General features: G+C 36.3%; 1 long non-coding RNA gene across 1 annotated transcript in view; it reads right to left on the bottom strand.

Annotated features, from left to right (window-relative positions):
- Positions 1-3226: 3226 nt before the first annotated feature.
- Positions 3227-13043, bottom strand: part of LOC110484030 (uncharacterized) — a 32974-nt gene continuing 23157 nt past the window's right edge. Inside the window, exons 2-3 of the long non-coding RNA XR_014954748.1 lie at positions 10971-11061; positions 3227-9073 (exon numbers count right to left, since the gene is read on the bottom strand). This is a non-coding gene — a long non-coding RNA (uncharacterized LOC110484030). The remainder of the gene's footprint in view (positions 9074-10970; positions 11062-13043) is intronic.

Genomic DNA, 13043 nt, shown 5'->3' with positions numbered 1-13043 from the left:
TTCTATTCTATTCTATTCTATTTCATTCTATTCTATTCTATTACATTACGTTACGTTACATTACGTTACGTTACATTACGTTACGTTACATTACGTTATATTATACTACATTATATTATATTATATTATATTATATTATATTATATTATATTATATTATATTATATTATATTATATTATATTATATTATATTATATTATATTATATTATATTATATTATATTATATTATATTATATTATATTATATATTATTTTAGATATTATTTATATATATGATATATACATATTATTTAATAATTATATATACATAAATTATATTTGATGTTATTCTGCATATTTTCAGGTGAAGGATGCTGGATGACAAATTCCAACCTTTTAGCAATAATCTTGTCTGTTCTCAGTTTTCTGGGCCCCTTAGAAGCAGTCTATGGGCTGAAAATCCCTGTTTACATTTTACCACATAGAATTTTTGGATTCAGATGGTTAATGACAAGGAAATAATTGAAAAGTATTTAATGTAATTCAGCAATAATAAAGGATAATTTTGCATGAGACTTTTTATAAAGGTTATTGTCTGAGGAAATGGGTTCAGGGTACTTTTCCATAGAAGAAATGGAAAATACGGAAATTAATAGAATAAAGTAAGGAAGTGAAAATCATATGCAGAATGAATACACCCTTTGCCTTTTTTTCAAAAAGTTCTTTCCGTCTATTCCTTCCTGGACTTTCTCCTCTTTTTATTTGTCGCCACTGGCTTAGCCCACATCCTTCAGCATTTGAACACACGCTTTGATTCTGTGTTCTTGGAACATTTTTCTTGGCATTAGGTAAAGCTAGAGACAGCAACATCACTATCTAAAAAGCTAAAAAAAAATAGGAGATAACATTGCTCACACCAGAGAAACTTGCATCAAAACAGGTAGTACACAGATGCTTCTCCAAATTAAAAAGCCTTGTTTTAACTGACCAGGAAAATAGCCCTAGGTTTTCACGTCACTTTTGTTGGCTGGTTCAAGAGCATATCTCAATCAGACACTTTTGGGTTTTTGGTCCTATTGTGGCTCCTTAAGACTAACATTTTTCAAAGATTATGTGACATGATGAAAAAAGGCAGTGAATCTACTCTTATGAGAAAACTTATGTATAACAAATTATCCCCTAAGAGCTGGTACTAAAGCCAGCTTAGTGTTCCAGAAAACACAAAATAAAGGCATTCAGTGCTCATTAAAGTGTCTGCTTCAGACTTGTAACATGCAGATTGTGAACAAAATTTTATTTCACTTCCACTGAACTCAGAGCAGGACACAGGGAAACTGGAGGCATCTGAAGCCTGTAGAATGCCTAATTTTTAGATACTACTGCAAACTCAAAATGATCTGTTAATAATGCATTTACTCCCAAATGCATCCAGTAGATGCATGTTTCTGGAGCACCTCTTCAGGAGCAACACCGCATGTCATACCTCGTTCTATACACAGAGGACTTCTGAAGGAGGAAAAACTGGAAGCATGCAATACTAAAGCTAGTTATTTGTCAAATAACCCATAGAAAAATTTGGGGTTGCAAGACAATGAATAAATATGAAGTGAAAATAATGAGAATTCCCAAGGGACATAAATACAGAAAGTGATGTGGTTTGACAAACAGATGAGTAAATATCTTAACAGGGGAATTGCATAAATTCAGTGATATAATAGGTCTGGTTCAACCCAGACTTCAGTGATCCATTTTGCTGTGTCTATCCTAAATGCTTGAGAACACACACACACACACACACACACACACACACACACACACACAAAAACACACAAAAACACACAAAAACACACAAACACACACATGTGAAGTGTCTTCTAAGAAGTGGGGTGTTACAAAGAAATTTCTGAATACAGGTTTATGTATTAGTCCACTAAACCATTTTCCCATTTGATTTTGTAAGTTTTGTTTATGTCATGAATAGTTTGTGATTTTCCCATTGACACTAAGGTCATGATGGTCTCCACTGAAATGACTGCCACATACTATTTTTCTACAAATCTTATCATGATAATCTGTAATGATGCTTTTTAAGATGTCATGGTATGACATGTTAACAAGTATCTTGGCAAATTTAAATGGCAGTGTCATTGTCAGGATACTTCATAACAGCAACCCTGTATTGTCAGATGATCATGCCTTCCTTCCTTCCTTCCTTCTTTCCTTCCTTCCTTCCTTCCTTCCTTCCTTCCTTCCTTCCTTCCTTCCTTCCTTCCTTCCTTCCTTCCTTCCTTCCTTCCTTCCTTCCTTCCTTCCTTCCTTCCTTCCTTCCTTCCTTCCTTCCTTCCTTCCTTCCTTCCTTCCTTCCTTCCTTCCTTCCTTCCTTCCTTCCTTCCTTCCCTCCTTCCTTCCTTCCTTCCTTCCCACCTTTCCCACCTTTCCCACATTTCCCCCCCCCTCCTTCTCTCCCTCCCCTCCCTCCCCTTCTTTTATCTCATTTCTTCTTACTACAGGTACTTCCATATAACTTTTGTTCCTGCAGTAGCACCTTCCAAAACAGAGCATTAATACTCACACAGAATTTTAGTGCAGTGACTTCACAGTACAGGTGCAGCTCTCTGATAGGGAACCCTTTCAATGAAGATCCATAAGTCCGAGACAAACTGTATTATTTGGAAGAAAAATAGAAATAAATAGAAAAAGAGCAGATTTTAAAATGTTTGTCAGACACTGGTTACATCGTGGATTCCAGCCAGATGAATAATTGTCTCCATTTTTCTCCTGCAATTCCCACAACTGCACCAAATATCTGAAAACCACTTCATTCTGGTTTTATACACATAAAAGGGATTGTCTCTCTAAGGAATCCTTTTTGTTTCAAGAAATCACACTAAAGCTTAATAATATTAGTAGTTACTGAAACACTTCTGAGTCCAGTGAAATCAAAGAGCAAAAGAATTCAATGTCTTATCTATAAGAAAGCTCTGAACTAAAGCGACTGCAGATATACTCTACAGCAGTTGAGAAAAGATCCGACATCAGTCCAAGATCAAATTAGAGATAACATCATATCTGTATCAGGAAATAAAAGAAATACAAATCCTTGAAGAGCAGGTGTAAATTGGATAAGCCAAAATCCTGTAAGACTAAGAGAATGCTAGAGATGTTCAAAGTCAAGAGCCAAAATTTAGGGTCTGTATACCAGAAAAGTATCAAATTATATATCATAACTACATGTGAGAAAACATTAGTTGGGAAGATTTGACTTCAGTGTTTATTAAAAGAGCTGATATATATTAAAAACAAAAACAATGAGAAATTCAAGTGTAACAGTAAATCAAACTAACATTTGCAGGAATATAGAAGTTATGGGTAGGTATTGTGAATCTTGTCTATGAAAATGAAACTAGGAAATCAATCTTTTGTTCACAAATCAAACCCAGTGCTAGACATCACACATACCATCATCGGTATACATGTAAATTTTAGTCCTATATGTCTACAATAGTGTTGTTTGTGTATTTAGAAGCAGCAAGTTCATCTATAAATTGGAATAGTAAACTAGAGAAGCCAGTAAGATAGAAGCCTGAAACTCAGAATAAAAATAGATCAGTTTTCTTATCCTTTAATAGATAGAAATCCTGGAAGGGTAGAAGAAAGGCAAGGGTCCTGCTGTGAGCATGAGGCAGGCTACACAGATAGCTGATGAAGGTAAATGTTAGTGTACTAATGAACCATTTGTGCCTGAAGGACTGATTTTGGAAGAGTTGAAGCTGTTTATTATATTTAGCAGAACTCTATAAAGCCTGCAGGGATTCTGCTGACAGCAAGCAGAGGATCTCAGCATCTTTATTCCATTCATGTCTCCATAAATCTACTGTTGAGACTAAAACAAATTACATACCTGGAAAAGACTTTATGAGCTTTTTTTGCAACTGGATGGGAGGCTCAGTGGTACCTGTTTGTTGTTTTGTTTAATCTGTTCATGACAACTTACAGTGCTGGCAGCTGCAACACTAATTTTATGAAACCTGCGTTCATAAAAGTTTCACATTTATTTAGAACATTTCATTTATTAAATTTATTTTAGAAAATTTCTATACTATTGAACTCAGGTCTAATAGATTTTGGATTCTAAACAAGACATCAATAAACTGGAAGTCCTTCCCTACTTGGTACCATATCAATAGAATAATTTTTCTATACTTCTAGACACTAGTAAATAGAAATGTTGAGTGATGTTGGACTGACAACAAATCCTATAGGAAGTATAATACTAATATTGCAATAAGCAATTGACATTTCCTCAAAAATACCCATCTTATTTAGATTCTGTGAATACCTTTATCCCTGGAAATAAGTAGAAGGACCATCTAAGAAGATGGAAACCTGTGGTCAGTCCTCTTGGTATATCCAATAAGTAGCTTTTCTATTATACTCAATAGGAGACTGCTTTTTTTACCTGGTTTGCCTTCAAATACTCACATCTTTAATGAATTCTATCTCCTTACCCTGTAGAATCATAGAATTGTTTAGGTTGGAAAAGACCTCCAAGGTCATCTAATCAAACCATTAACCCAGCACTGCCAAGTCCATTGCCACACCTACGCTAAATCTAAATTTCCCATGGTGCAATTTGAGGCCATTTCCTCTTGTCCTATTGCTTGTTGCTTGGGAGTGTTCCTTACAATGTGAATTTCAGTTTGTTTCCATGCCTTTCTCATTTTTGGCCCAAAATTTCTGCTGCACTTCTATACTTTCTAAGTAAATTCTCCTTCTGTATATTTGATTTGAAATCTCATGTTCAAATTTATGTTCTAGTGAAATGTATGTTCTAGTGCCCTTGCTAGCTTCCTTCTGTGCTTTTGCTCTAATACTGTGTCTGAAACATCTGCTGGTTCTCCTTGAGCTTCATTTTCTGTAGCACTAGTATCACACTAGTGTCTTTTTTGAAATCTATTGCTTTTACTTGTGCTATCCCATCCCAAGCATTTTAAACTCTACTATTTTATGTTAATGCTTATCTCAGTTCTCTGTTGATTGAAGCATTTTCAGGAAGTCCATCCTTCCCATTATTTTTATGTTTTTCCATGTAGAAAATTGTCTCACAAATGTACTCATGGACTGCTGGACAGCTTGTGTTCTGACATATCAGTTTTGCAATAGGTTCTTTGGTAGTTGAATAATCTTTTACTTGCATGTTATGGTATAATAAAAATGGACCCCCCATTTTGGGCTCTGTATGAGAAACAGCAATCCCAGTGCCTTGGTAGCCTATGGTGGTGGATCTATCTCGGCTGGATGCCGGGTGCTCACTAATCCATTCTCACTCCTCTCCTCAGCAGGGTGGGGCAGGAGCTCCACCGCATGGGTGGAGATAAAGGCAGTTTAATGCAACAAAAGCTAAGTCTGTGTGCAGAAGCAAAGGAAAGCAAAGGATTTATTTATTCTCTGCTTCTCATCAGCAAGTCTTGTCCAAATACTTCCTGGGAAGTAGGGCTTCAGTACATTTAATGGTGGTTCTGGAAGACAATTATAATAACAAAAGCCCCTCTTTCTCCTCCCTTCTCTTAGATTTTCTTTTTGAGCAGACACCATATGTCATGGAATATCCCTTTGGTCCCTGTGGGTCAGCTGTCCTGGCTATGCCCCCTCCCAGGAGCTTGCTCCCCCAGCCCCCGGCGAGGAGGGAATGTTGGGGATCCAGCACTGATGCTGTGGGAGCGCTGCTCAGCAGTACCCAAACACTGGTGTGTTACCAACACCTTCACCAATGCATGGCACAGAGACATGGGGGCTGCTGTGGAGAAACTTAAACAGACAGAACTAGTACACATATACAGACATTCAAATGGAAAAGAAAGGAAAATTATTTCTGATTGATGTTGAAGAGAAAATCAGACCATATTTGCCTTTTATAAAATATACAGTCTAATAGTATCCAAATCCAATTTGGCTTGAATCTGAATTTTGTAACAGTGTCTTGAAAATGATCAGTGCATATTCTATGTTCTTGGATAGTGAATAAACTTGTAAGCAAAAACATTCTAAATTCTATTTTTGACATTTATTAAAAGCCAAGGATATTACTGAAGTTCTGACATACATGATCCTTCAGTCCTTAAATTGCTAAAAATCACTCTAATAAGATTAATGACTTACACCAGTATTGTAATTATTGGTGCTAATTTTCCTCAGACCTGCTATTGACAAAGTATATGGACCAAATTAACCTCTGCAATCAGTTAGATTATTTCACTCTGTTTCACTGAAGGTGGATGTGAACCATGCTGTAATGTATCTCATAAATGGGCATTTGTCAGAAAGAGTCTGCAATTTAAGCACTGGCTGACAGTTTTAGACTTAGAAAAATTGGAGCAGATCCATAGTTTAAGTTTTTAAAGTAACAGTAATTGAGGCTCATAATTGTGGTATTGCATATACAGAGAAAAATAGAAGCATATGTGCACACAAACAGAACAGTTGTTCTTGAAGTCTTAGATCTGCTAGAACAGTTACCTTGCACAAAAGTTAACAGCTCTAGCTAGTAAGGCATTTTACAACCTCTTTGTCCTTCACTTAGTCCTGACTAGAGACTGGGAGAGGACACCAGCTGATGTTATAGGTCGGTGGAAGAAAAGATCAGGTATAATAAGTAGCAGAAAATGTTCTCTGATTTTGTCTCAGCACAGAGCATATCCATACAAACAAAAAATTGTTTTTTTTTGTTTGGTTGGCTGGTTGATTGGTTTTGAGGTTTTTGTTTTTTTTTTCCCAAAGCAAAAATAATACAAAGAAGGATTTCAAGGCATTTCCTAAAAGGAAAACATATTTTTTTAAATCCTACAGACTTCTTCCTAAATTATCTTCAAGAAAGCCTATCATACAAAAGGAGGAACTATCTGTATATAGGCACTTAAATTACTTTTAATTCTTTCCTAAATAGATATATACTTAGGTGATACATTCACAAGTAGCAGAATTTATGGCACTCCTCCAGTACTTCTGTTGACCTGGCTAGCCCATAATTATACACTGTTCAGTAATTTTGCAATAATTTTTTTCCCCCTCAGAGGTTTTAGTCTACCAATAATGACAAGTTTTCAGGGTTTAGTTTCTTTAGATAAGGGTTATATGGGATTCTGTTGTTAGATTTCACCTAAATTCATTAAGAAACAATTTAAAAATGGAAACAGAACAAACACTAGGCACAATCTTTTTGCAGAGCTCGCAGCAATGAGCTACTTAACCCTAACTTTGATAACTGCTTCTCCTGCAGCTCTGCTTCAGTCTGCCTTTAAACTGTTAATGCAAGAATACATACATTCACTTTTGGTGACAGTATGAGAAAAGGAATATATAAAACTACTTTCAGCAGAGAATTTGCCATAAGGTTCTTAAGCCTTCACTGGCTATTTTGTAAGCTCAAGTAGTTTGTGAACAGAAAAATCCTTTCAAAGCCATTTTCCTGACTCCAACCAAATTGTTTAATGCCAAATGTAGTTCTAATTCAACTTCATTTTTTTACCCCCTTTTTCATACCTGAAATCTAAAGAAAATTAGGACAACAGTAGAAAGAATTCATTATATACATATTAGTGCTCTGAAGTCAGGAAATAGGATTAATCATATCCCAAATAACCAAAAGAAAGTGTGTTTATAATCCCTGTACATTCTCATTAGCCACTTGAAACCAGTCTCTGGAAATCTCTAATTGGGGAAGAAATTCTATACAAAATCTTTGCCCCTGAATTGACTGAATCAGGGCTCTAGGGGAAAAACAACATGATTAGCTTTGGCAGCTAGACTCAGCTGAAGGCCTGACTAAGAAAACAGATTCCCTTAAAGAATATTACTGCTCTTAGCCTAACTCAGAGCACACCTCTAACTGTGGTATGGACGTCCCTACAGAAATTATAAGTCTTATCCAGTGTGATTTTGAGTCCAAGGAAAAGGACTCAGAGGCTGATTTTTGCCTTTCTGTTCCTATGAGGGTTACAATAACCACAGTTACTTATTAACAACTTTCTCCTTATTTTAGCATAGACTTCATATATCTAAATCCTGAGGGGGGTTTTCCTAGTTTTTAAGAAGAAACATTTCCCTGTTTTCCCCCCTCTAATAACCTGTCCTCCTGGTTGGTTTTCTTGTAGTAACCTCTTCATCTGATCAGACTGTTGCTAGGAAATTTAAGAGGTGAAAACTGCATGGAATGAATTTGACTACACAGATAAACTTGAAACTCTATTCTCCAGCAACTCTTTGATAAGTTCTGTAGCTTTTTTGCTTAGTCAGAGAAACCTGGGATGGTAGCTGAATGTCACTGACCACACCTTTTTTGATGGCTGTGTTGACAAAAAATGGAAAAACTACTGAAATTATCAAAATGGAGCCAACCAAAGTCCAGGGAGTGCAGCACCAATCTTGTCCTCCCGTTCTGTTCTGCTGTTCTGTTTTGCCTTCACAGTGATGGTAAAACACATAAGAAGCTGTGGAGGAAGAACTGGAGAGGAGATCTTGGACTGTGGAGGACAAAGCTGAGTGAGTCCACTACAAGTTAACAGTGCAAATGCTCCACATGGATTAATAATGGTGAAGTGGGATGTTTTAAAGAACCCTGCTGGGATGAAAAAGCTGTGTAGTGAGGGTAAAGTCAAGGTGAGGACAAAAACTGAAAAAAAATCTCTGAAGATGGCTGAGTAAAAGCAGAGCTGGGACACAGGGCCAACTTAGAAAGTTTGTGCACAAAACTGATGTCTGAAAAAGAAAAAAAAGAAAGCTAAAGGCGCACCAAAGGAACAGACAATACTTCCATTAGCTCTCTTATAATGTGAAAATCAGAATAGCTATATATTCTGGCTAGGCAAATGTATGCAAATGTATGTAAATATCATGTAGATTGTATCTTCAGTTTTTTGATGCCCAATGTAGTCAGGTTTATAATATAGTTATCGAGAGGAATCAGTGAATTCTTGCTGGCGAGGCAGAAATGTTTGGGTATGGATGGAGATCAAGTAGTTTTTCTTCCAATTCTACTTTAATGACTGAAGCAGAATGGATAACTCTCTGAATCAGGCCATGTGGTAACTGGAAATCATCTGTAAAAAGGATCAGAGAAGCCATGTATCTATACATTGAAATAAAGGGATATATGTCTTCTACTAGGAATTCCAAACTATAAGACAGTTACTATAAATCTCACTTTAATTTTTGTGATTCATTTAAGGAGTCACCAGGGATTTGGGGAAAATCTATCCAGAGTTGAGTATCTGTATCTTGTAAAATTAGCTAATGTATATATTACATTAATCTAAAATATTTTTTTACAAGCAAATAGTATATACTGGGCAGTGCAAACCATCATTCTGAACTCTATACTGGATTACTACTTAATTATTTTATATTTCTGTTTAAGTGTTATTACCTGAATTTTCACATTGCATATGGCTTTTTGATGAGTCCTGAAAAGACAACTGAATGCCAGCATCTGCCTTTCAACAGACAAAGAGGCTCAAAGACAGGAGAGGGAAGAAGATAACAGTGGCTACTGTTTGTGGAACATTCCCAAGCATTTTTTGCAAATAGTTGCTCAAATGAATGAGCTGTAATTAACTATTCACATCCTTTTTGTGTTTGCTTTCCACAAATATTCCAGCATATTGGTTTATTGGCATGAATGATCAATGCAGTGATGACTTTGCATTTGTAATTATTATTATTTTTACTAGCAGGCAGATTCTGAGAGATATCCTCAACCAATTAGGAAAAACCCACATGACTGATATGTCCAATAGCAAAAGTCCCTTCTGAATTTCTAATATCAGATACTTTGATTAAACTGCAATCCAATAACCTGCATATGAAAAATATTTATAGAAATTATTTGACAAAAAATACCAGATAATTGCATGTGAAAATTACAAATAGAAAATGAAGCAAAAGGCCCCTCATCACAAATTAATTATTATGTACCCAGCTCTGTTGCTGATATATGACTTTCTCTAGTATTTCAGCTACATAATCACATTTTATAGAAACCTGAACTGCCCAGCAACTGGGTAACTCAAGGTAATTCAATGACTGTATTTCACCACTACATCCAGAAAGTAAAGTGCAACCAACAGTTAAGTTCAGCCCTGATGGTATCAGGGAAGTCTGAGTTAAGCTGTAACATGCTATTTCACCTTGACTGAATCTTCATCATCTTATCTTTATCTAACAGTCCCCCACCAACCGACAGAGAAAGTTAAGATGCTGGACTGAGACGCAGTGGTTTCATGTGTGAAACAGGCTTTGCATTGGTGAATTTATAATAACAGAAATTCAGTTTTCTGTTTTACTTACAGAGTAATGTCTCAGAGAGAAGGAAATGCAGTGTCCCATTTTGGAGGATGCTTTCCTAGCTAACAGCAGCACATTGCAGTTTCCTCTGGATATGCAGCACATCCCAGGAGCAGCTCCCTGTACTAGTCCCATTTCAGACTACTCAATACCACACATCAAGGGAGTTTCAGCTAAATTCTCTAAGTGATGGATTTTTTAAAGTTTTAGTTTGCCCCTCTCATTATTAAATCTGTAGCTGTCTCAGGAAGTTTTGTCACGTCTACCTTCTCTTTATTATGGAACAGCAGTATTATCCCAATTGTTAAGGTTGCACCTAGCTTTTAAAATCCTATATTTGCCCTTCTTTAACTTTGGCTTAGAAATTGGTTTGGCCTTAAAATTTCCATACTTTGAAGGAAAAGAAGGATAATTAATTTTCTTCAAACAGTGTATAATCAAACTATTTTTAATTTAGAGGTCAATTAAAAATTACCCTGATTGAAAATTTACTTATTTAATATTTTGCTACCTCTAACTCAAAAGCTGCTTATTATAACCTCCTAAAACTTTTCCTGCACTTAGATTCTTTTGATAACTCTCATGCTTCTTAATTAAATATAACCCCCCCAAACTGCAATTTTGATAGTGAAGTATATTTTCTCTGCAGATTACCTTTGGCCATATTCTCGTGCCTTTATTTCAGCAGATACTTTTGATTTCTGTTGGATTCAGTAGGAAAAAAGCGCTGGTTCATTGATTCATTCTGCAAGAACAAATATGTTTCTTAAGAAGGAATGTAAGGTATCTCCACCATATGTGCAACTAAGAAAAAAAAAAGATAAATTGTCTAATTTTTAATGGTTATTTGGAAAGGGAGAATGTGGTGGGTTGACCTTCACTGAATGCCACATGCCCCCCAGGCCTTATCCCCTACCCCTTCTCAGATGGACAGGGAAGAGAAAATAAGATAGGAAATTATTCATAGGTTGAGATAAGGCAATTTACTAGAGCAAAAGCAAAAGCTGAGTGCACACAAGCAGAGAGAAAAAAACAACATTTTTTCTCCTTCCCATCAGCGAGTGATGTTGAGCCACTTCCTGGGAAGCAGGGCTTCAGCACGTGCAGTGGTTGCTCCAAAAAGCAAATATTGTAAATAAGGAATGCCCCCCTTTCCTCCTCCCTCCTTTAGCTTTTATGTATGAGCTGCTGCCATACCCGTGGAATATCCCTTTGGTTAATTTGGGTCAGCTGGCATGGTTGTGTCCCTTCCCAGGATCTTGCCCACCACTAACCTACTGATGGGGGCAATGCTGACAGACAGCACTGATGCTGTGCCTGCTCAGCCGTACCAAAACACCAGTGTGTTACCAACACCTTTCCAGATACCAGTGAAAAGCACTGTGAAGGCTACTATGAGAAAATAAGCTCCATCTCAGCCAGACCCAGTACAGACAGCCAGGCAGATCCTGTAAAAATCAGTAAGGATTTTATTTATTATGAAGTTCTCTGTGTTAGTATATCAACCCACGTCAGTAATGTGCTCCTGAAATGAGCCTTTTGATCATTCCCATCCACCAAACCTACCTAGGTCCTGTTGTGTCCAGGAGTTCTGGCTGGAACTAGTCCCAAGGAAGGACACCTGAGAAATGCCATGTGAATGCCAGGTACTCAGTGCCTGCTGCTGCTTCTCATAGGTCTGCTCTAGTTGTATCACTCTACCTGTTTCTCGTGACATAGCCAGAAGAGTACAGAACTCTTTGTGGAAGGTGGAAGCAGCTGCCACAGACCAGTAGCACGTGCATTTGGAGAACACTTCACCCAAGGGCCCAAGTTAGCAGTCAGAAAAAGCAGGCAATTAACAAGGAAAGTTAAAAGGGTATAAAAAGAATGTGTTACTGATGGGATGCAGAAGGAATATTTTAACTAAATCAGAAGTAAATGAAATCCTTCAAATGGCAGAGATCCAGAACTTGACCAGGACTGCAAAATTGTCAATCACTATGCAGGAAAAACAGAAGTATTCATCATTAGCATGATTTATTCATCTCTTAAAGTGATTAATTAAGTACTTTCTATTCTATTAGTAACTGGGAAGGATGTGAAACAAAAACCATTAAGCATTTTAGAATCTACTGTGCCCAATAACTTGCACCCAGTAGTATTAAAGAATTGGTTTAGGAGCTCTCTGAATATTAATGTTGATTTTGAATAAATCTTTATTTCTGGGGAAAATATTCCACCAGACTAGTAAAGAGTGCTGCTGTTTTTAAAAGTGAAATGAGATTACAAGAGGAGCTAAAGGCTACTTAGTCTAATATCAGCTTCTCTTAAAACTATGGAAGATTTTGGACACAATCAGTAAAAAAGTTTCAATTTTTAGCATAAATAATGCCAGTTACGGTGGTTTTATGGAAAATAGATATTTTCAAGAAAATGTGCTAACATTTTTTCATAATATCAGCTAACTCTGGGTGATAAATTTTTGACATAATACACTTAGATTTCTGATTTATTTCGCCACATTTGTTACATTACAAATTTTAAAAATAGCAGTGTATAAATTCAGTGCAGATCAGTGTAAGAAACTAATAAAATAGGTTAAAAATCTCCTAATGCATAAAGCATGGTTAGAATTGCAAGTGGGATCCAATATAAAATGAAGGCATTTGTAACTATTGCATAGAACTTTAGGAATCATCTGGAATTAATCATGTGTGATACTTTGTATTCTTCTGGACTCTAGGA

Source organism: Lonchura striata, chromosome 4 (genome assembly GCF_050655825.1).
Source record: "Lonchura striata isolate lonStrDom1 chromosome 4, ASM5065582v1, whole genome shotgun sequence".
Classification (NCBI taxonomy): domain Eukaryota; kingdom Metazoa; phylum Chordata; class Aves; order Passeriformes; family Estrildidae; genus Lonchura; species Lonchura striata.
Note: the sequence above shows the minus strand (reverse complement) of the source record. Positions and strands in the feature narration are given on the sequence as shown.